The 22,728-nt window shown below is 39.9% G+C and overlaps 1 protein-coding gene across 3 annotated transcripts in view; it reads right to left on the bottom strand.

The window, feature by feature from the left end:
- The window catches only part of VGLL4 (vestigial like family member 4), a 154,152-nt gene that overhangs the window by 115,096 nt on the left and 16,328 nt on the right, over positions 1-22,728 (bottom strand). The window contains exon 1 of one of the 3 annotated variants that reach the window (XM_079713842.1): positions 145-227. The exons of the other annotated variants lie outside the window; for them this stretch is intronic. The gene's annotated coding sequence lies outside the window, so the exon portion shown is untranslated. Of the gene's footprint in view, positions 1-144; positions 228-22,728 lie in introns of those variants that run through there. 3 annotated transcript variants of the gene reach the window in all.

Genomic DNA, 22,728 nt, shown 5'->3' with positions numbered 1-22,728 from the left:
ACCGCCACAATAAAGGGAATGTTGCGATAAAGTGAGTCACACAATTTTTTTTGGTGTCCCAGTGCACATTAAAGTTATATTTACACTATATTGTAGTTTACTAAGTGTGCAATAGCATTATGCCTAAAAAGTCAGTGTACATACCTCAATTAAAAATACTTTATTGTGGGCTCCCTGGTGGTGCAGTGGTTGAGAGTCCGCCTGCCGATGCGGGGGACACGGGTTCGTGTCCCGGTCTAGGAGGATCCCACATGCCGCGGAGCGGCTGGGCTCGTGAGCCATGGCCGCTGGGCCTGCGCGTCCGGAGCCTGTGCTCCGCAGCGGGAGAGAGGCCCGCGTACCGCAAAAAAAAAAAAAAAAAGATTTGCTGAAGGCTCTGATGATGCTTAGTACTTTTAGCAATAAAGTTTTTTTTGTGTGGTACGCGGGCCTCTCACCGTTGTGGCCTCTCCCGTTGCGGAGCACAGGCTCCGGACGCGCAGGCCCAGCGGCCATGGCTCACGAGCCCAGCCGCTCCGCGGCATGTGGGATCCTCCTAGACCGGGGCACGAACCCGTGTCCCCCGCATCGGCAGGCGGACTCTCAACCACTGCACCACCAGGGAAGCCACATAATTTTTTTTTGCTGGTGGAGGCTCTTGCCTCAAAGTTGATTCTGCTGACTGATCAGGGTGGAGGTTTTGACAATGCTGTTTGACAAATAGCATTTTACCCAGAGTAGAGAAATCCTTCTTTATTGAGTACCATTGACCCAAGCAGGAAAAAATAAATAAATAAAAGTCAACAAACGATCATTTATAAGTCAAAGAATTAAAGCTTAATTTTTCAGAAAAATTTATCGCATGCGATTAACTTTTTAAAATATGAACAAAGACCAATAAACTTTAGCCAGGATATTCATGGATTGTTTCATTACATACTTTTACTTTATACTGGAGGTAATTAAAAGAGGCATCCCAGATGGAAGACAGTCCATGTAACTCCATGAGGACAGGGTTTGGGGGTGTTTGCTGCTGTGTCCCAGTACCCAAAAGAGTGCCAAGCACAGGACAGATGCTCAACACATATTTGTTGAATTAATGACTCAAAAGAGAAAAGGGAAAAAAGAGAAGAAAGCTGCAGCACATGGACACACACATTGAGCAAACTACGATGGCTGTTGATGGGGAATGGATGGAAAATGAGGATTAAGTGTGATAAATAGATTGATCAGAGCTGAGCTCTGTGTGGATCAATGACAGATAATAAGCCATGAGTTGAGGTTCAGCCAAGTGAAAGAGGAGAGCCCTGGGCAGGGACAGGCAAAGGTTGGGATGGAGAAGAATGATCAGTTTCAAGCATTAGCAACCGACTCCTCCATCCCCCAGGCCTGAAAAAACCAAGCTGAGGACCAACACCTGCCTTTAGGCTGCTGGTTCCTGCTTACTGACCAATATGTATTAGTAAGTGTCACTCAACAGGGAGTTCAATTCCAAATAATAATTATTAGTTTGGAAAGAAGGAATCTTGGAATCCCATTTACCTATATCCCACTTTAAAAAAAAAGAGAAAAAAAGTGCACATTTTCAAGTTCATGTAAATTAACCTCAGGTTGAAAACAAACAACACTGCAGCTGGCTCCCAGGAGCAACGCGGCACTGCCTCCTGAGCCAGCTGTCACTAAGTTAACTACACAAATTGGGCCACTGAAGAGGTTTTTTTTAAATACCCAGAACATAAACATCATATTCTCTACCCATAGTGTATTATCACCTTCCTAATATTGTATTATCACAATATTCCCTCCATCGCCTGTCCGAATCCCCAAAGAGACTCCGCTATTATTCATGAACTCAGCTTGTACATTACTTGTTCTAATTGCCTTCAAGGCTATTCTATTAACAATGGTAATAGACAATGGTAACAACGGCCAACTTTCCAAAGTTAAGGGCTTGAAAATTAGTCAACAAATTTGTTCCTAATTTTTAAATGCCCGAGTTACAATAGCACTGTATACTTTTTTAAAGCACTTTCACAAGATCAACTCACGGGAAGCAGGCAGAGCAGGTATTAGTCCCACTAAGAAAAAGGGAATACAGAAAAGATTAAATAAATAACACAGTTATTGCCAGAGCCAGAAGTGAAACAGGTCTCTGAAACATATTTAGTCCAAAACTCCATCATTAGTTCAATGTTTTTCTATTTCAACAAGCAGCCTCGCAATCACTGACAAAAGCTGAGAGTACAGAGGGGTTTGGAAAGGGAAGGAAGCCCATACAAGCCTTCCAAGCAGAACTCCACATGATAACATACACTGTTGAGAGCCTCCACAGACCAGGTGCTGTTCTAGATGCCGGGGATTGGCAGTGAACAAAGTCCCAGCCCTGAGGAGCTAGCATGCCAGTGAGGGACAGAGACAGCGCACAAGTACATAATATAACATCAGGAAGAAATAAGTCCTCTAAAAAGAAATGCAGGATTCACTTACTTGTGGAATCTAAAAAAGGCAAACTCATAAATACAGAAAGTAAAACAGTGGTTACCAGGAGTTGGGATGGGGGGATAGGAGAGATGGTGTTTTGGGATGCAAACTTGCAAGGAGTAGATAGTAAGTCCTAGAGATCTAATGTACAGTATGGTGAATACAGACAATACTGTATCATAATAAAATATTGCTAAGAATCTAGATCTTAATTATTCCCATCATGAAAAAAGAAATGGTATTTATGTGATGTGATAGAGGTGCCGTCACTACAATGGCCATCATATCACAATATATAAATGTATCAAACGTGTTGTATACTTTAAATTTACACAATGTTATATGTCAAACATGTTTCAATTTAAAAAAAGAAAAAAGTATATTTACACAAAGCTACAAATATACTACCCTGGGAACATTCTAACTCCATTGAACTGTACACTTTAAATTGGTCGATTGTATGGTACATCAATCTAAGTATCTCAATAAAGCTGTCTTTAAAAATGCAGAGTAAAGGAATAGCGAACAAGGGGTCGGGTATAAAACGACACAGTTTTGTGCTAGCTGAGCACCTGGCCAAGTTCACTTGGCAGGCTGATTACACATCCCCCTCTTGGCTTCCAGAATGCCAGCAGCCAGACTTCTAAACTCTGGGAAGCTCTGAGACATGATCAGCCCAAGATGAAAGACCCACTATATTGAGACTGCAGGTTCTCCTAACAGACAGGTGGCCCCCAGAAGTCCATCTACAGTGGGGCTCAGAGTACAAGCCGCCACCCCCCACCTTTTATTCAACTCTGTGATTTCTTCTCTGACCTTAACCATGAGTAGACATGCAGATATTTATTTTAGGAAAGCCACTAACATGGAAGATAGAGGCCAAATCAAACCCCAAAAGCGTCCCAAGGACACGAAGACTATGCAAGAAGGAAAACTTTAAAAACTACTCTATCAATTGCCTCAGAGATATAGCAGCCCTGAAAGAGGGTGTGATTTTTCAAAAGAGCTCTAGCAACTAAAAACATGATAGCAGAAGTTTTAAAAATAATAGAAGAATTGGAAAATAAAGTTGAGAAATGTCTTCCAGAAAGTAAAATAAAAAGTTAAGGAAAAAAGGGAGAACAGGGTGGAAAAATGAGAAGACCAGTCCAGGAAGCCCAACATCTGAAAAATAAAACTGCCAGAAGGAGAAAAGAAGAAAAAAAAAAAAAACAGAGATAAGAAGAATTACCAATGAAATTATGTAAGAAATTTCCCCAGGAATGAGTTTCCGGATACAAGGGGCTTACTGAATCTCCAATATTATGGATCAAAAGATAACTATAGCTAAAATTGACGCGAGTTTTTACCTATGTGAGACACATTTCTGGCAGAATTAGTGTCATACTGCATGTATAGTTTTATTGTTAAATATTTAGGTTATTTTCTATATCATGTGATGCCACCATAAGCATCACTGTGTAAGCCTCGGATTATTTTCTTAGGATAAATTCCTAAAAGCAGAACTACTGAATTAATAAATATGAACAGTCTGCTAATCTGTACTCCCATCAGTGACTATGCATATGATTTGTTAGAATCCAAAAAAAAAAAGTAGACTGCAAATTTTTTTAGTGCTATAATGAGTAGATATATGTGAACACAAAGGAGAGAATACACAGGCAGTCATTTTTTAAAATTTCGCTTAATGTTGAAGCCATATTGTTTACAATTTAAATCAACAATTCTATGGGCTTGCTTCAATGAAAGCCACTGTTCTCAGATGGTAGTTCTCAAGAACAGAGGCTCCTTAAAGATTCACATCAAATAAATGGCTCAGACCCATAGCTAAATCCTTAATACCATGGCATTTTTCACTCCAAAGATACATAGTATTAATTCTGATCTAAGCACTAATTATCTTTCAGCAGGAATTTTGTTCCCGCTGGCAACTCTCCTTTCCTTTTAAACCGGCTTTTGTTTAGCTTTGATCCTCAACATCTCATCCTGATCTGGTTGAAGGGAATAAGAGAGTCCATTATGATGTTCTCCCTACTTGTTTATGTTGGAAATTTTTCATGACAAAAAATTTTAAGTGTATTCATTAAAAAAAAAATCACAGCAAAGGGATGTTCCTAAGAAATGCCATCTTATTTTTAAGTATTCCCTACTATGACAACCATGTGCTATTTTCTACAGCAGTATGATAATCAAATATCCCAAAACACTACCAAATTTATACCTACTAAGAAAAATAATATTCAACTTAAAATTAAAATTTTATTTTGCTTAAAGTACGACACAAAAGATCAAGACGCCTGGGGGAGACGGCAGACTGACATGGTGACAACAAGCCTGACGCAAGGCAGACTAGACCAAAACGTGGTTCCGGTAATATTCTAGGACTAATCCCAGAAGGGCAGCGGGGGGATAGTGGGAAGATGCCACAAACTTGGTGGATACCATTTAGCCAATTTTTTTTCCTCATCCGCAGCACTTGTACAAGCTCCTTAACAAAATTCTAAATAAAACTTGCATGGTGAACTCCAAATAGTCAATTTAATAATCTCCACCTACACTGAAACAGCCCAGTGGAAAGGATATAAACTGTGGAATCAGTCAAGTCTGGTTTCTCACCCCGTCTCTCCCAATCTTTGCCAGGCGGCGACAATACTCTCCATCTCACTACTTTGCACGACATCGGACACTTCATAAGCTTTCAGTAAGTATTTGCTGGATGAATGGATGGATGGGTGGGAATTAATCGTGGAAATGCTCACACCATTATAGCAGGTATTCAGTAGAGGGCAGCAGCCCTCCTCCCCTCCCCAGGGCTCGGTCCCCTGCCTTGTTCTCATCTGCTGTGGTTTTCTCTCCTTCAGAGATGATCCATTCCCATGGAGTCGATTATTACTATTATTATTATTACTAGAATAAATTCCAAATTCATATGTCTAGAACTGACAATCTGATCTGACAGCAATAAAACTGTGTCATCTTTCCCCGGCATTAGGTCCCCTTCTAAAATTCTCTTTTTCTCAACCAATCAACCAAAATTAAGTACCCACTATGAATTCTATACTGTGCTGGGCACAATGAAAAATTGAGAATATAAAACCCTACCTTCAAAATTATATACCTACTTGGAAATAATAAACTAAAATGTGTGAAACAATCAACTATAAATAGCAAAGTATTAATTCCACCCAATAAAAATTCATTTAACTGAAAATTCAGCTCTATGTGATAAAGATAGGAGCCAGGGAAAAGTTAAAAAAAAAAAGAAAAGAAAAAGAAAGAAAACAAGAAAAAGAAAAGACCCCAGGACAGCCAGGATAGAAGTAGTGGTAACAGCATACACACATTCTTGGACCCAGTAATTCATGTCTGGGAACTCACCATAAAGAAATAACCCTAAAGGGCTTCCCTGGTGGCGCAGTGGTTGAGGGTCCGCCTGCCGATGCAGGGGACACGGGTTCGTGCCCCGGTCTGGGAAGATCCCACATGCCGCGGAGCATTCAGGCCCGTGAGCCATGGCCGCTGAGCCTGTGCATCCGGAGCCTGTGCTCCGCAACGGGAGTGGCCACAACAGTGAGAGGCCCGCGTACCGCAAAAAAAAAAAAAGAAATAACCCTAAAAAGGGGGGAAAGGGAAGAAGAAGCTGCCTGAATAAATGAAATTCACTGCAGTATTATGTATAAAAGGGAAAAATTAGAAAAAAATTTAAACTCCAACAATAAAGGAGCATCTGTTTTGGCCCATGCACTGGATGGCATATTTGGGAACATTTCCTCACGTTAAAAAATGCTTACAGGGCTTCCCTGGTGGCACAGTGGTTGAGAGTCCGCCTGCCGATGCAGGGAACAAGGGTTCGTGCCCCAGTCTGGGAGGATCCCACATGCCGTGGAGCGGCTGGGCCCGTGAGCCATGGCCGCTGAGCCTGCGCGTTCGGGGCCTGTGCTCTGCAACGGGAGAGGCCACAATGGTGAGAGGCCCGCGTACAGTAAAAAAAAAAAAAAAAAAAAAAAAAGCTTACATTATGTTAAGTGGAAAGGGATATTAAAGAGTGCATCCAGCATCTAACAGGGATCGTATGAAACAAGAAAGCAGGCACAGAAAACTGATAAGAAGAAACAAAGCAGAAGAGACACGTGATGTTCTGGATGGTCGGATTATGAGTTTTTTCTTCCTACTTTTCTGAATTTATCAGACTTTCCACAATGAGCAGGTATTAGGTAGATAATAAAAACTTAATACGGGTTGAAACATTTTAAAAATATACAATTCTCATGTACTCTGGTCAGAGAATTCTTTACTTGGAGCCCAGTGCATCTTCCTTCATTCATTCATGAGCTTGGCTCTGTTCTAGACACTAAGGTTACAGAGGTAAATACGTTATGTACCGTAGCATCATGTGGCAAAGCAGGGGTCACCCATGAGAATGGTTTAATTGTTTTCAAAATCAGAAGGAAAAAAATGAACCATTAGGTTGAAGAGTATGTTTTAATGTATAATATCAATATATTCATCTTTATACCAAAGCAGTTATAAAATATAATTTTTAAAACATTTTTGATGAAGGCAGGTGCCTACAAGAGCAAACGTGCCTCAGGCTCATGAAAGTCAAACTGCGGCCCTGGGGACATTCAAGGTGAAGGCTGACCGTGAAGGAGGAGCCAGCAACTCAGATGGGGAAGGAGGGTACTTCAAGCAGAGACAGCAGGTTGTGCAAAGGTTCTCAAATGGGGTAACAGTATATATGGAAAATGTAATACCATGACAAGGCCTGGTCTGAACCACATTTTAAAATAAAAACAAGCTGGAATATAATTAAGAATGATAAGGGGTTTAGAAATTTAACCAAGGAGGTAAAAGATCTGTACACTGAAAACTGTAAGACATGGATAAAAGAAATTGACAACACAAATAAATGGAAAGATGTCTCATATTCATGGACTGGAAAAATTAATATTATTAAAATGTCCATACTATCCAGAGCAATCCATAGATTCAAAGCAATCTCTACTAAAATTCCATTGGCATTTTTTTTTTTTTTTTTTTGCGGTACGAAGGCCTCTCACTGTTGTGGCCTCTCCCGTTGCAGAGCACAGGCTCCAGACGCGCAGGCTCAGCGGCCATGGCTCATGGGCCCAGCCGCTCCGCGGCATGTGGGATCCTCCCGGACCAGGGCACGAACCTGTGTCCCCTGCATCGGCAGGCAGATTCTCAACCACTGCGCCACTAGGGAAGCCCTCCATTGGCATTTTTCACAGAAATAAAAACAATCCTAAAATTTGTATGGAACCCTGAAGAGCCAAAGCAATCTTGAGAAAGAAGAACAAAGTTGGAGGCATCACACTTCCTCATTTCAAACTATATTACAAAACTAGAATAATAAAGACAGTATAGTATTGGTATAAAAACAGACACAAGGACCAGTGGAACAGAATCGAGAACACAGAAATAAACCCACGCAAATACAGTTCAACTAATCTATTACAAGAGTGCCAAGGATACACAATGCAGAAGGGATAGTCTCTTCAGTAACAATGCTGGGAAAAATGGATATCCACATTCAAAAGAATGAAACTGGACCCTTATACCATATAGAAAAATCAACTCCAAATAGATTAAAGACTTAAATTAAGACCTGAAACCATAAAATTCCCAGAAGAAAACATAAAGGATAAGCTCCTTGATGGTGGTCTTGGCAATGATTTTTTTGGATATGACATGGAAAGGACACACAACAAAAGCAAAAATAAACAAATGAGTCTACATCAAACTAAAAAGCTTCTGCAGAACAAAGGAAACAATCAACAAAATAAAAAGGCAACCCATGGAACAGAAAAAAAATGTCAAACTATGTATCTGATAAGGGGTTAATATTATGAGTTAATATCGGGGGTTAATATTATATAATTCCCTTTATATAAAGGGGTTAATATTTAGTATTATGATACTCAATACTCAACAGCAAAAAAAAAAAAAAAACCCCACCACCACCAACAACAAAATTTAAAAATGGGCAAAGGAGATGAATAGACATTTTTCCAAAGAAGACTTATGAATGGTCAACAGGTATATAAAAAGGTGCTCAACTACACCTTTGTGTCATCAGGGAAATGCAAATCAAAACCACAAAGAGATGTCACCTGTTAGGATGACTATTATCAAAAAGGTGAGATAACAAGTGTTGGCAAGGGTGTGGAGAAAAGGGAACACTTGCGCACTATTGATAGGAATGTAAATTGGTGAAGCTACTACGGAAAACAGTATGCAAGTTCCCCCCAAAATTAAAAATAGAACTACCATATGATCCAGCAATTCCGCTGCTGGGTATATACCTAAAGGAAATGATCAGTATCTCAAAGAGACAGCTACACTGCCATGTTCAATGCAGCATTATCCACAATAGCCAAGATATGGAAACAACCTAAATGTCGGTAAACAGATGCATGGATAAAGAAAATGGGAGATATGTGTGTGTATATATAATATATATGATATCAGTGTGAAAAATGTAAGACATTTATATTAATATATATTATATTTGTAGATATTACTGTGAGAAATATAGTGAGAATATATGAATATATATATTAATGTAAGAAATGAGATATTATATATTTATATAAATATATATGAATATTATTCAGTCACAAGAAAGAAGGAAATCCTGTCATTTGCAACAACATGATGAAGCTGGAGGACCTTAAGCTAACTGAAATAAGCCAGACAGGGAAAGACAAATACCATATGATCTCACTTACATGTGGAATCTGAAAAACAGAACAAATGAACAAACATAACAAGAGAAACAGAGTCATAGATACAGAGAACAAACAGGTGATAGCTGGCGAGGGTGGGGTAGGGAATGAGAGAAATAGGTGAGGGAGATTAAGAGGCACAAACTATGTATAAGATAAATAAGCTTTAAGGATATATTGTACAATGCAGGGAATATAGTCAATATTTTATAATAATTAAAAATGGAATATAACCTTAAAAAATTGTGAATCATTATGTTGTACACCTGAACCTTATATAATATTATACATCAACCATACCTCAATCCAAAAAAAAGAGGTACAAACTTTCAATTACAAAATAAATGAGAAACAGGTATGAAATGTACAGTCTGGGAATCAGAGTCAATAAAAATGTGATATCTTTGTACGGTGACAGATGGGAACGAGACTTATCATGGTGATCATTTGGTAATACATAGAAATATAAAACCACTATGTTGTGCACCAGGAACTAACACAGTGTTATAGGTCAATTATACTTCAAAAACAAATAAATAAACTCACAGAAAAAGAGAGTGGATTTGGGATTACCAGAGGCGGGGGTGGGGTCGGGGTCGGAGGAATTGGATGAAGCTGGTCAAAACGTACAAACTTCCAATTATAAGACAAATAAGTACTAGGGATGTAATGTACAACATGAGGAATATAATTAACACTGCTGCATGTTATGTATGCAAGTTGTTAAAAGACTAAATCCTAAGAGTTCTCATCACAAGGAAAAAAAATTTTTCTTCTTTCCTTTTGTATCTACATGAGGTGATGGATGTTTACGAAACCTATGTGATAATCATTTCATGATGTATGTGAGTCAAATCTTCATGCCGTATAACTTAAACTTATACAGTGCTACATGTCAATTATATCTCAATAAAGCCAGAAGAAAAATAAATAAGTAAATAATAGAAAATAAAAATTAAAATGTTGAACAGGGCTTCCCTGGTGGCGCAGTGGTTGAGAGTCCGCCTGCCGATGCAGGGGACGCAGGTTCGTGCCCCGGTCCGGGAAGATCCCACATGCTGCAGAGCGGCTGGGCCCGTGAGCCGTGGCCGCTGGGCCTGCGCATCCGGAGCCTGTGCTCCGCAACGGGAGAGGCCACAACAGTGAGAGGCCCGCGTACAGCAAAAATAAATAAATAAATAAAAAATAAATTAAAAAAATTAAAAAGTTGAACACACAGAAACAAAAAACAGAAAAGTAGATGCCAGGGGGAAATGTTGGTCAAAGGCTACAAATTTCAGTTATAAACATGAATAAGTTCTGAGGATCTAATGCACAACATGGTGACTAAAGTTAATAATACTGTATTATATACTTGAAATTTGCTAACAGTAGATCTTGAGTGTTCACTTCACCAAAAAAAAAAAAAAAAAAAAAAAAAAGCCAAAAACTGATAACAATGTGAGGTGATGGGTGTGTTAATTAACTTGATCGTGGTAATCATTTCACAATGTATACATATATCAAACCATGATGCTGTACACCTCAAGTAAATAAACAACTTTTAAAAAAACTTTTCTGGCCGTGCAGCATGTGGGATCTTAGCTCCCTGACCAGGGATCAAAGCCACGCCCCCTGCATTGGAAGTGTGGACTCTTAACCACTGGACTGCCAGGGAAGTCCCGATACAACTTTTGTCAAGCATACCTCAATAAAGCTGGGGGAAAAAAGAAAGGAAGCACATCATATACGAAATAAGTGAGAAACGAGGCATCTCAGGATTAGAAAGAAAACTTAAAGGAAATGTGACAATTTTCTTCAAATATTGCAAGGATGGAAACGAACAATCCCAAGGATTAAATGTTCTAAGTAGCTGGGAGTAGAAATGTGTCCAAGGAGTGAAAGTTATAGCAATGTAGATTTCCACTCAATAATAAAACTGCCCTAGCTCCTCTAAGTGTTTAACAACTGACAATGCAGTGAAGTAATAAATTCTTACATCCAAGCAGAGGACAGAGAGGCAAACATCAGGAGCATTGCTAGGGTATCTCTGCATTAGAGGATATAAGAACAAGAGGATATAATCAAAGTCCTATCTATACAGAAAAGTCCTATGGTCCTAAATTAGCATCTGTTTGCACAGAAGTCCTCAAAGGGAAGTAGAGGTCTGCTGCAAGGTGAGTTCCCCAGAAAGCAGACTTAGAGGACAGATGTGCAGGAAGTTTGCTGGGGGGTTCTCTCAGGATCATCCCCGTGGGGGAAGGGAAGAAGTTAGAGACGGAGAAGTTGGCCTTCAATGCAGTCACAAAGGCCACAGCGACCTTCGGAGTCAGGGCAAGAGGGCTGGCTGGACCTTTACACCCCTTACCCACCAGTCACTGCCTGCAGGCTGCACCGGGGAAGGGGCATGACCTTGGGAGGGAGGCTCCCATTGGCTGAGAGCTGCCAGGGGGCACACAACCAGCAGCATGGCATCTATTACAAAGCATTACGTAAAATATTTGTGTATCAATTATTTCAGTAGGATAACATACGTCAAATGCCAAAACCAGATGCTGACACTTCACAACATTGTGCTGTAAAATATTTAGTAGCTCACTGGCCTCGCTTGAAAACATCACAGCACATAAATATCATTATATTTACAAACAAATCTTATAAAAGAAAAACCAAGTTTCATTCTTCTTATAGAAATATCCCATCCCAATCTCCACAGGCAAAATTTAGGGGGTTGAGAATCCTCACCTAGGACACTATGGTTTTGAGGTTTGACAGCCAAAATTAACCAGTAATATTCAAATTAAATGTAAAACTAAACGTTTTTAAACCCTTCCCTCTCCTCCAAGATGTAAACAATTCCTTTACTCATTGGTTATCTTCTAACTGATAACCTTTCGCCATGCTATTCCTTCATGCTATTAATACTAGGACATTAATTTATAAAATTATCTGCACCACACATATGAAATGGGAATATCAAACAATGAGACTGCCATACAGCTCAACTGAAATTCAGGTTCAATACCATGAAAAATAACCAAACCCATAGAAGAAAACAAAATGTGACTCACTCTCTAAATATGCTCTATGCATATACTTCAAGGACAATTAACAATTATTTTATATTTTAATTCATTACTCTTGAAAAATAGGTGAATAACATCTAGTCTTCTACAATTAGTGCAATGGGTTTTCAACAAGTCTCAAGAATAATTTACTCTGTTTGGTTAAAATGCTGCAGATGGAGCATATGCTCAGTTATGATACAAATATTAACAAGGCTTTCCTTTTGCTCATGAAGTGTATATTTACACAACACACAAAAAAGTGATGTGGACAAAGGCAAGCAGGGCCTGCCCTCACACTGAATTATCTAAAAGGCCACCTCCTTGGTAACCAGACTGACCCATTTTTAGAGGAAAAAAAGTTTAAAATTTAATACAGAAAGATTTTTTTAATGGTCTATTCACACAAAGGTAAAGTAGCTTCTTGTGATTTATCTCTGAAATTCTTCTGAAAGCTCAGAGAGAAGGAAAATAATAAGGAAAAGTAGACCTACAGTACTACAGTCAAAACAAAAATTGCTTAATTCAGGAAGATTTAGAGAAACCAAATTAAGATCAAGGGAACAATAAATAAACAGGTGGGATTCTGAGCTGCTAAGTGCAGTGACTGTCACAGTAGCAAGTGAAAACTAACACAATTGTTTATTAACATCTATCTCTTGCTAGCTTTCAAGCAAATGTTGTGTCTTACACATTTTAATGTGTTCTGTTCAAATCTAGCACGGTTCTCTACACAAACTTGGCCCTCAATAATATTTTTTGAATGAATGAAATCCTGTAAATCCCCTCACTGCTTTCACCAGAGGAAGAATTATATTAGAACTGTCTAGATCAAATTTCTTTAGTTGGGCTCTTTATCACAGAGCCCAGAAGCTTACAGACTCTTTACATTTTTTGAATTTTATTGTTCAATGGTCTTAGTTTGACTTCTCTAAATGTTTCTGAAATACATAAACCTGTACAAGGCTGTTTCTTTTAAAGGATGGCTAGTTTTCTAATAATAACAAACATATTCAGTATATAACTGAATCACTTGCAGTATATACCCTTGAAACTGACACAACATTGTAAATAAACTATACTTAAAAAAACCACACTTTGGGGTCTTACTGTTTGGGTTTGCTGGTTTATTTTCATTTATAAAGATAAAAGCAGATATAAATTTTTCTTTCTACTTTTGTTATTATTACTGTTGTTGTTATTGTTTTGGTTGTCCATTTGACTCACTTATTTCCTATTTTCCTAATAAATGCATCCTCTTCTCAATACTGCTTTGGCCTCATCCCACCAGAACTTCAATCTGGCAGATGTATAAGATCCTAATATCTTTGTAAAATTCTGCAATATTTTGTTGCCTATCTTCCAAACCCCTAATTTTGTCTTCAATCAAATCCATTCAATTCTCAAGCTGATCTTCCTTAATCTTTTAAATTCAATAATCATAGCTTTAATCTCCATAAACTTTGTTGTTCTAAATGATCTTTTTCTTCATAGCAGGGTACTTTTATTTAATATATTCATACTGTCAAGTCTCTTTGAAGATCTAACATGTTTTTACTTCTCCTATATTCCCCAGAGTCTTCTGACTCAGGTTCTTTTCTTTTATCCTATTTGTTTTCCTCAAATGTCTGATGATCCCTTGATATTCATCCATACTTAAGAATAAAAGACTGGGTTGAGCCACAAGGGCAACTAATGCCTGTTTCCTCTCTAGTATGAGGTCTCTCCCTGGGGAGGCTCAACTGTAGGGCTCTACCTTAAGAGTACAGGATGCGTCTGATGATGGGCTTTGCTTTAGGGTATAGGAGTGAGGAACAAGCAGCAGGCAGGTTGGGAGACAAATACACAGACCCGCCAAAATAAGAAAGTCTTGCCTCTAGTGTGAAGAATTTTAGTAGATACTGCCTATTAGAAGGCTCAGACTTCCTTCCCAGCACGCTTTTTGCTGTGGGTGCCCATGGTGATCTTAAACTCTACTCTGCTTCTCTCTCAGGTCCCTAAACCCACTTGAGGGACCCTCCCAAACAGGATGTTGACTTTTTGTGAACAGTCAGTTCTTAGCCAGGGGATCACTGTTATAAATGGAATACTTTAATTTCCTGAATTTTGCTCCAGGGCCCCTTCCCACTGACAGTTGTTAGTCACTGTAAGTTCTGCTTTTAATTCAGCTTTGCACCTGTGTTTGGGGTTATGATTTTTTACTTTTGTTTTCTTTTGTCAATCTAATCGCATCTGTTTTCAGTTTTCCAGGAATTCTTTATAACTTTTAGTCTAATGAAGGTAGGCACCCTTGCTAGTTTTCCAGCAGTGTTACAGATTTTTTTTTTTAATGTATAGTGTACTTTCTTATTTTAAAGGATTTTTGTTAAGAGGGGAGCCTGATGCATGTGTTCAGGCTGTCATTTTACTCCAAACATCCAGTTTGTCCTCCTGAATTCCTAAATGAAACATTCCTTTGTAATTTAAAGTGTTTTATTCAAAGCACCCTAAGCTAGCTGGGGAACTGAAAAAAATTATTCTTCTCAACCCCTGCTTACCGGTGAACAAAACAGATTTCTGCCTTGCCTAGTTCATTTAAGAAGTGACTACAGCCCAGTTAAACGAGGTAAGTTCCACGAGAGAAGGGACTTTTAAGCAGTATTTTTCAGAGGGAGAAAAAAACACATGTATGTGAAGTTTGATGAAAAAGGCAGTCCTAGAGAAAGAAATGGTAACTTCCCCCAATGTCAAATGGAAAGAAGATGTACTCATTTCATTTACAAGGAATCAAGAGTTTGATCCAATAAAAAGCAGTTACAATAAATCAAAAAGCCACTGAGGAAGTAACAGTTTGATTTTTCAAACTGAATTTGATTTCTCTAAAAGTGTAAATCCCACACGTATTGCTTCTACGTATTGCTTCTAAGTTATATCCACATACAATGCCAAGTCAACAAGCATTTCATAACTGTGTAACATAAATCTTTAAGAAAACAAAAGAAGATGAAGAAAAGATGTGGCCTTCTGCCTTTTAAAAATAAACAATATGAATGGAAGGAGAAATACACACATACCCAGATTCATGTCCACACTGAGATCATGATAGATACTTGGAGATGTTTCAATATTAAATATCACCTTTTCCAGCTCTTAAAGAATTGCTATAGGAATTCACAACTACAAAGGGGGAGGGGAGAGAAGCTGATGGAAGTTGCTTTTTAAAAAAATCTGTTCTTTTAGGTTGTATTAATAGAAGTATTGGGACTAAACTAGAAAACACATACTAGATAGATGCTGATAGGTTCCATCTTGGCAAAGGAACTACTGTTGGCCTCACATGGAACTTTAAGTATCTAGAAATTTTATATAAAAATCCAGCCTTCATCATGTCTTGAACAATCAGAGCTCCACATCCACATGTAAAAGTAGTCAGCTGGAGCCAGTGGTAACAACTGGCTCTGTAAGGAGGGAAAACAAAAAAGCCAGGATCTGGTGTAAATACTCCCACCAGGGCTGATTTCAAGCTTCCAACATGATTCGAGGTTGGGAGGAGACCCGCACAAGCGGCTCCCATAAGCCAGCTCTGGCACAGCAGTGGCTGGAGCTGGGTGGGGGCTGCCCCCTGAAGAGGAGGAAGAGTTTCTGTTCTCCAGGGGTCCCTGCACCCTGCAGTCTCACACTTGGCCACTTCAGGCACCTATCACCAACCCACCCGGCTCCCTCTCTCTCTCCCTTCACCCCCAAGGACTCATGACTAAGACAAGGTTGGTGGTGGTCCCCGGTACACTGTACCCAGACCACACACACAAGTCACTGTTCAGGTGTCAATGTTCCATCCTACAGGAGGCAGACTGATGAGCCAGGGCGAGTGAAGACAGCGACTTCAAATGATGGTTTGGAAGACATCCAACAAAGAAAGGTCCTTGTGCTGGGGGTGTCTGGACAAGATACTGATTAGGGAGGGCAAGGATTTTCTCAAGATACAGGGAGGGGAAGAGAGGATGGGGAGGGAGGAATGTGGAGAAAGGTATGAATCAAATGAAAAAAGGTAAGTACTTCAGCCAAAGATTCTTTTCTTTTTTAACACCTTTATTGGAGTATAATTGCTTTACAATGGTGTGTTAGTTTCTTCTCTATAACAAAGTGAATCAGCTATATGTATACAAATATCCCCATATCTCCTCCCTGTTGCATCTCCCTCCCACCCCCCCTATCCCACCCCTCCAGGTGGTCACAAAGCACCGAGCAGATCTCCCTGTGCTATGCGGCTGCTTCCCACTACCTAGCTATTTTACATTTGGTAGTGTATATATGTCCATGCCACTCTCTCACTTGGTCCCAGCTTACCCTTCCCCCTCCCCATATCCTCAAGTCCATGCTCTACATCTGTGTCTTTATTCCTGTCCTGCCCCTAGGTTCTTCAGAACCTTTTTTTTTTTTTTAGATTCCATATATATGTGTTAGCATACGGTATTTGTTTTTCTCTTTCTGACTTACTTCACTCTGTATGACAGACTCTAGGTCCATCCACTTCACTACAAATAACTCAATTTTGTTTCTTTTTATGGCTGAGTAATATTCCATTGTATATATGTGCCACATCTTCTTTATCCATTCATCTGTCGATGGACACTTAAGTTGCTTCCACGTCCTGGCTATTGTAAATAGAGCTGCAGTGAACATTGTGGTACATGACTCTTTTTGAATTATGGTTTTCTCAGGGTATACGCCCAGTAGTGGGATTGCTGGGTCGTATGGTAATTCTATTTTTAGTTTTTTAAGGAACCTCCATACTGTTCTCCATAGTGGCTGAATCAACTTACATTCCCACCAACAGAGCAAGAGGGTTCCCTTTTCTCTATACCCTCTCCAGCATTTATTGTTTGTAGATTTTTTGATGATGCCCATTCTGACTGGTGTGAGGTGATACCTCATTGTAGTTTTGATTTGCATTTCTCTAATGATTCGTGATGTTGAGCATCCTTTCATGTGTTTGTTGGCAATCTGTATATCTTCTTTGGAGAAATGTCTATTTAGGTCTTCTGCCCATTTTTGGATTGGGTTGTTTATTTTTGATATTGAGCTGCATGAGCTGCTTGTAAATTCTGGAGATTAATCCTTGGTCAGTTGCTTCGTTTGCAAATATTTTCTCCCATTCTGAGGGTTGTCTTTTCATCTTGTTTATGGTCTCCTTTGCTGTGCAAAAGCTTTTAAATTTCATTAGGTCCCATTTGTTTATTTTTGTTTTTATTTCCATTTCTCTAGGAGGTGGGTCAAAAAGGATCTTGCTGTGATGTACGTCATAGAGTGTTCTGCCTATGTTTTCCTCTAAGAGTTTTATAGTGTCTGGCCTTACATTTAGGTCTTCAATCCATTTTGAGTTTCTTTTTGTGTATGGTGTTAGGGAGTGTTCTAATTTCATTCTTTTACATGTAGCTGTCCAGTTTTCCCAGCACCACTTATTGAAAAGGCTGTCTTTTCTCCATTGTATATTCTTTCCTCCTTTATCAAAAATAAGGCGACCATATGTGCGTGGGTTTATCAGCCAACGATTTTTGACTCTGATATTTTTAATTCAATTGCGAATGACATTAAAATAGTTCAAAACATTTTCATGTGTATTAAAGGAAAGCAGGGATTTCTAAAGACTGAAAAATATTCATTTAAAGGAAATAATAAACCATCCTCAAGTGTCTAAAGAGCTATTCAGTGGAAGAATCTAGTTCCAACATCCATTATGCTAATTAACAAGCCATTATTTTCACCAGTGAGATCCATTTCTAACATTTAATATGCTAATTTGATCTGATATAAAACTACAAAAATAGAACAGACATTTGTAGTAGCTGTCTCTGGGGGGTAGCCCTTCTGGTTAGATGCCAGGTGCCTACCCTGGGAAGCAAACGGTGATTAAAGCATCTGACCACACCTAGAAAGTGTCTTAAATAAGCACATAATACTATCCCACCTTATGTTTTATGAAGCTTTTTAAAGTAAAATGGGCTACTGGGCAATGATCTTTTCAATGCCATTGTTCATGAAAGGTAAATAACTGAATGCAGAAAACAAATTATTAGTGACTCCAACCTTTAGAAAAGGCAGTAAATTCAGCCTCCTTACTTTGAAAATCAAAAGGAGGCTTGGGAACATGAAGCCAGAGAAGAAGACAGCTCCCCAGGACCTGTGAGTTCCTCGCCTGGAGGACTCTGCACTACACAGCAACAGATGACACTCGGTTATTAATTGCTATTCTGATGACCGTAGCACGTGATGGCACATCAAGATACTGGGGTGGATGGGGGAAGCGCCTCAAGTTTTTTTTAAACTTTAATCTTGACTTAGGCATCCAAAGTCTTAAAGCTTCATTTTTTTCTCTGACACCTCCCACTCAGCCTACTGCAAAGGTTCCTGTTATAAGAATCAAATGAAAATGTTTTGCAAACTATGAAGAATTATCAAGAGGGAATCAGTATTCCTTTGAATTTGTATGTTATTAGTAGTAATAGTGATAATTAGAGTGAGTCATTTTTGCTAGCGTTCAATAAATTAATTCCTTAGAGATGAGCCTTTCACTCCAGCAGTTACCTTATTACCTACAGATGTTGATTAAAGGCTGATCATATGCACCAAATGGTCCATGCGTGGAATATGAAGCAGAACAGTGCAGAACCCTTGCCGTGAACAGGTCTGGGGTCTAACACCGACCCACAGAACCTTAGGTCCTCAAGTCCAGCCACTCACCCAATGCCTATTCCCTTCCTCAATGCCTCTGAACAGTCGTCATCTCATCTCTGCCTGGGCACTCTGGCAATGAGGGATCTTGTTACTCTGTAAGCAGCCTGTGTCATCAGAGCCGAGATCCTCTCCTTGTGTTCACTGAGGTACTTACAGGAAAAGAAAGCTCAGGGTAAAGGGAAGTTCTGGGGCGACAGGCAGCTGAGCCACCGGCATGCGTGACGACAGTCTGGGCAGCCCCTGCATACGTGCTAACACCCGTCCTCCACATGTGGCTGACGACAGCTACTTCATACCTAGGAAATGCTGCTTCACTGGTTGGGAAACCTTTTCCAAATGAAAACCTCCTTGCTGACTTATTAGTGGAGGTGGCACATACAGTTTTGTTTGCTTTTAATCTGCAACCATGTCTTCAATGGCCTCCCACCTAAGGACGCACAGAGCAGATGAATGAGGGCTTAGGCTTCAGAGTCAGGCTGCCGAGTTCAAACCTCAGCACCGCCATGACCAGCTAAGCATCCTTAGGCAAATTATTTCAGTGCTGTCCATCTCTGTTTCCTTGGTCATAAAATGGGACTAATTATAGTGCCTCCTGAGGAGGGTTGCTGTGAGAACTGAAGGAGATAACACAGTAACCCTTAACCTGAGGTCCACAGGCAAATGCTGAGGGATCTGGAAGGAGTTTTCACTTGTGCTGTTATTTCACTGAGAATCTTTTTTAAAAAAATCTGACATAAGTATATCCTGAATCAGACACCTACTATAAATATAACCAAGTGTTGGCACATGATTTTGGTGACTGTGTTTGCACTTTTTTCCTGGTCTAACGAGAAAAATACAGAAACAGACCTAGTATGAGATTGAGGTATTTGCACTAAAAGAAAACCAGTTTGTGTCACCATAATGCATGCAATGAAATATTTTACAAGAGTTTGCACAGATAAAAATGGTGGGGAAATTGTGTCAAAGAACACATGGCAGTACAGGCACGGTGACGTTAAAAGAGTCAAGCCCAGCATGGCAGGAGTGGCACCATACGCCAGGGGAACAGAATTCAGCCGTAGCAGATCATCATCTACTGGATTATGGCTAACTTTTACGGGCTACATTTAAATGATAAGTTCATATTCTGGCTATGCAGCTGTAAAAGAACTGTAAGCATAAAGATTTCATGCCCCGGGCTTCCCTGGTGGCGCAGTGGTTGGGAGTTGCCTGCCGATGCAGGGGACACAGGTTTGTGCCCCGGTCCGGGAAGATCCCACATGCCGCGGAGCGGCTGGGCCCGTGAGCCACGGCCGCTGAGCCTGCGCGTCCGGAGCCTGTGCTCTGCAGCGGGAGAGGCCACAACAGTGAGAGGCCCGCGTACCGCAAAAAAAAAAGTTTCAGTAAAAATAATCTACATATATATGTGTGTATACATGTATACATACACATACACTACATACATATATACATACATACATATATATATATAGAGAGAGAGAGAGAGGGAAGGAAATGGAACAAAATATAAACAACTTGGTTAAAGGATTATGATAGCCAAAGAATTACAGCATCTCATACCTAGAAGATCTAGCCCCTCCTTCTTAAAGATGCAGATCCAGAACTCCCGAAGGAGTATTATTAGACCAGTGACTCAGTAAGTCACATCTGGGGGAAGGGACCCAACATCAGAATCACCTGGGTAGGCGTCTGCAAAATGCTTACAAAAACTCCTTCCTCCTCTCTCCGGGAATCGCTGCTACGGTGAACCCCTGTCTTGGATACATGGTCTCTCTACAGGTGTTAGGATATAAAGGATAAAAGTCATAAATGCAGTGATCGGAGCCATCAAATTAGGCTGCAAAGGATCCGATCGGTAGGCTCTCCATCAGTGTCTGTCAGGCAGTCTCAATGCAACACGCTTTTGGAAGCAAGAGGGACCTAAGTAGGTTTAACCAAAGGGGAGTGACCATTTTCTTGAGCACTGACTCTAAAAATCAGGAACAATACAGGCTTAGGACAGAGAGGAACTGCCTCTAATGGGGCGGTCCTGTTTGCTCACAGTGGGGATGCCAAGTCCTCCAGTGCTCTTGACCGAGAACAATGTGAGGACGTCACCCCCGTCCAGCCACGAATGGATTCCAGCTCATCTGAATACCCTGGCTCACTGTACCTTCATGCCCCACGGGTTAGTCAAATCTCCCCAGTACATACATGGAGGAACCAAAAGCAAGTTTACCCAATGAAAGAGATACATAAACCAAATCATGTTTTTTTCACCTGCAGGTCCCAATTCATTTGTGGATCCTAAAGTCAACTTAACAAGTCATGACCCACCTTTTATTCGGACAAAGTAAAACACAAAGAAATACAGGCAAATCAAGCTACACTGTACAAAGCCAGGGTAAGAATTGTTTCATGAAGCTTTTGTATCAATTATGTCAATATGAGTACAAGGGTCACAAGGTAAATGCTTTTTAACTCTGGGCCGTGGCCAAAATGTTTGAAAGCTACTGTGTCAGGTGCTGAGAGGAAAGGCAAGAGGATAAGAGGGAAGGAGAGAATGGGAAAAAAAATCAGAAGCAGCCCCAACTGGTCTGGTCACAGGAAAGCACTGGCTAAAGCACCGTAACCTATACACACAGTGACTTGATTGGCGAGGAGGCTGGCAAGAGGTGATGGTGATCTAGGAGGACAGAAGTCCATCTGAGAAGACAGCATGTGAGCGCAACTCATCTTTATGTTATGATGAAGCATATAGGTTTCTTTTTTCCCCTTTTAAGGCAAAACAGAACACAACCTATACACATGAAAATGTTCCACACGTCTGAGGCATTGGCCCCCATAATAACTAGAGCTTATGCTCCTAGGAATGCCTTCCCTGGAGAATGATGGTTAATTTATGCTTCATCAATTACTCAACATTCAGTGACCTTCACCAAACAAAGAGTTAGTGAATTTCTAGGAGCAAATGCAACAGCAACACTGCAAAAGCCGCCTTCTTCCCCTACTGCTCTGTCACTCACGCCGACCTTACCCAGCTTGTTCTGATCATACACATATTCATTAGACCAGATCAAAAGTACTACCCCCTCCATCAAAATCCTCAAAAACAAAGCTACATGTTTCTTAAAACTATTTCAGCCTAAGTAAGGAAGTCAGCAGATACAAGAACTTAGAAGATATAAGAACAAAATTACCAAAAAGAAAACATTCTGTACATATCGTGATGAAGTGCAGTATCATGTTAAAGACACACCCAGGTGACGTTATAAACATAGGTGCCTACGTGTCCTGTCCACAAATTCTGTTCAATTTTGACTCCTAAAAAATAGACTTGGAAAAAGGTTAAGGTCTTCCCAGCACCAGTATTAATGATGCCTGAAAGGAGAGATTCCTCAAGCACATGGAAAATTGGCCATCTCATGTTGTATTTTCATTAAGTACCTTCCAGGATTACCCGGGATGCTGATTAAATCAATGTCTCATGAGCAGTGGAATGATTATTTTAAGTAAGTGTATTCCTTCTAGGCCATCCAGATAAGTGGCTATTGTGTTACTACAAAACCACCATTTCACTATTGACTTCAGCTCTGCAGTGTACTATTGAGATATTTCTTTGATTCTTTGCTGGTAGACATAATGAAGCCTTAAGGCTATCAGGTATTAAATACTCAATTCCTAACAGACACTGTTCTCCTCCAAATGCTAAAACAATAACATCTTCAAAAATGCCTAAGTTACTGGTTCTCCAGGAGCAAAAGGAAAGAGAACCATTT

Source organism: Hyperoodon ampullatus, assembly GCF_949752795.1.
Source record: "Hyperoodon ampullatus genome assembly, chromosome: 10".
Classification (NCBI taxonomy): Eukaryota; Metazoa; Chordata; class Mammalia; order Artiodactyla; family Ziphiidae; genus Hyperoodon; species Hyperoodon ampullatus.
The sequence above is the reverse complement of the archived record's forward strand: the minus strand, read 5'-3'. Positions and strand labels throughout refer to the sequence as shown.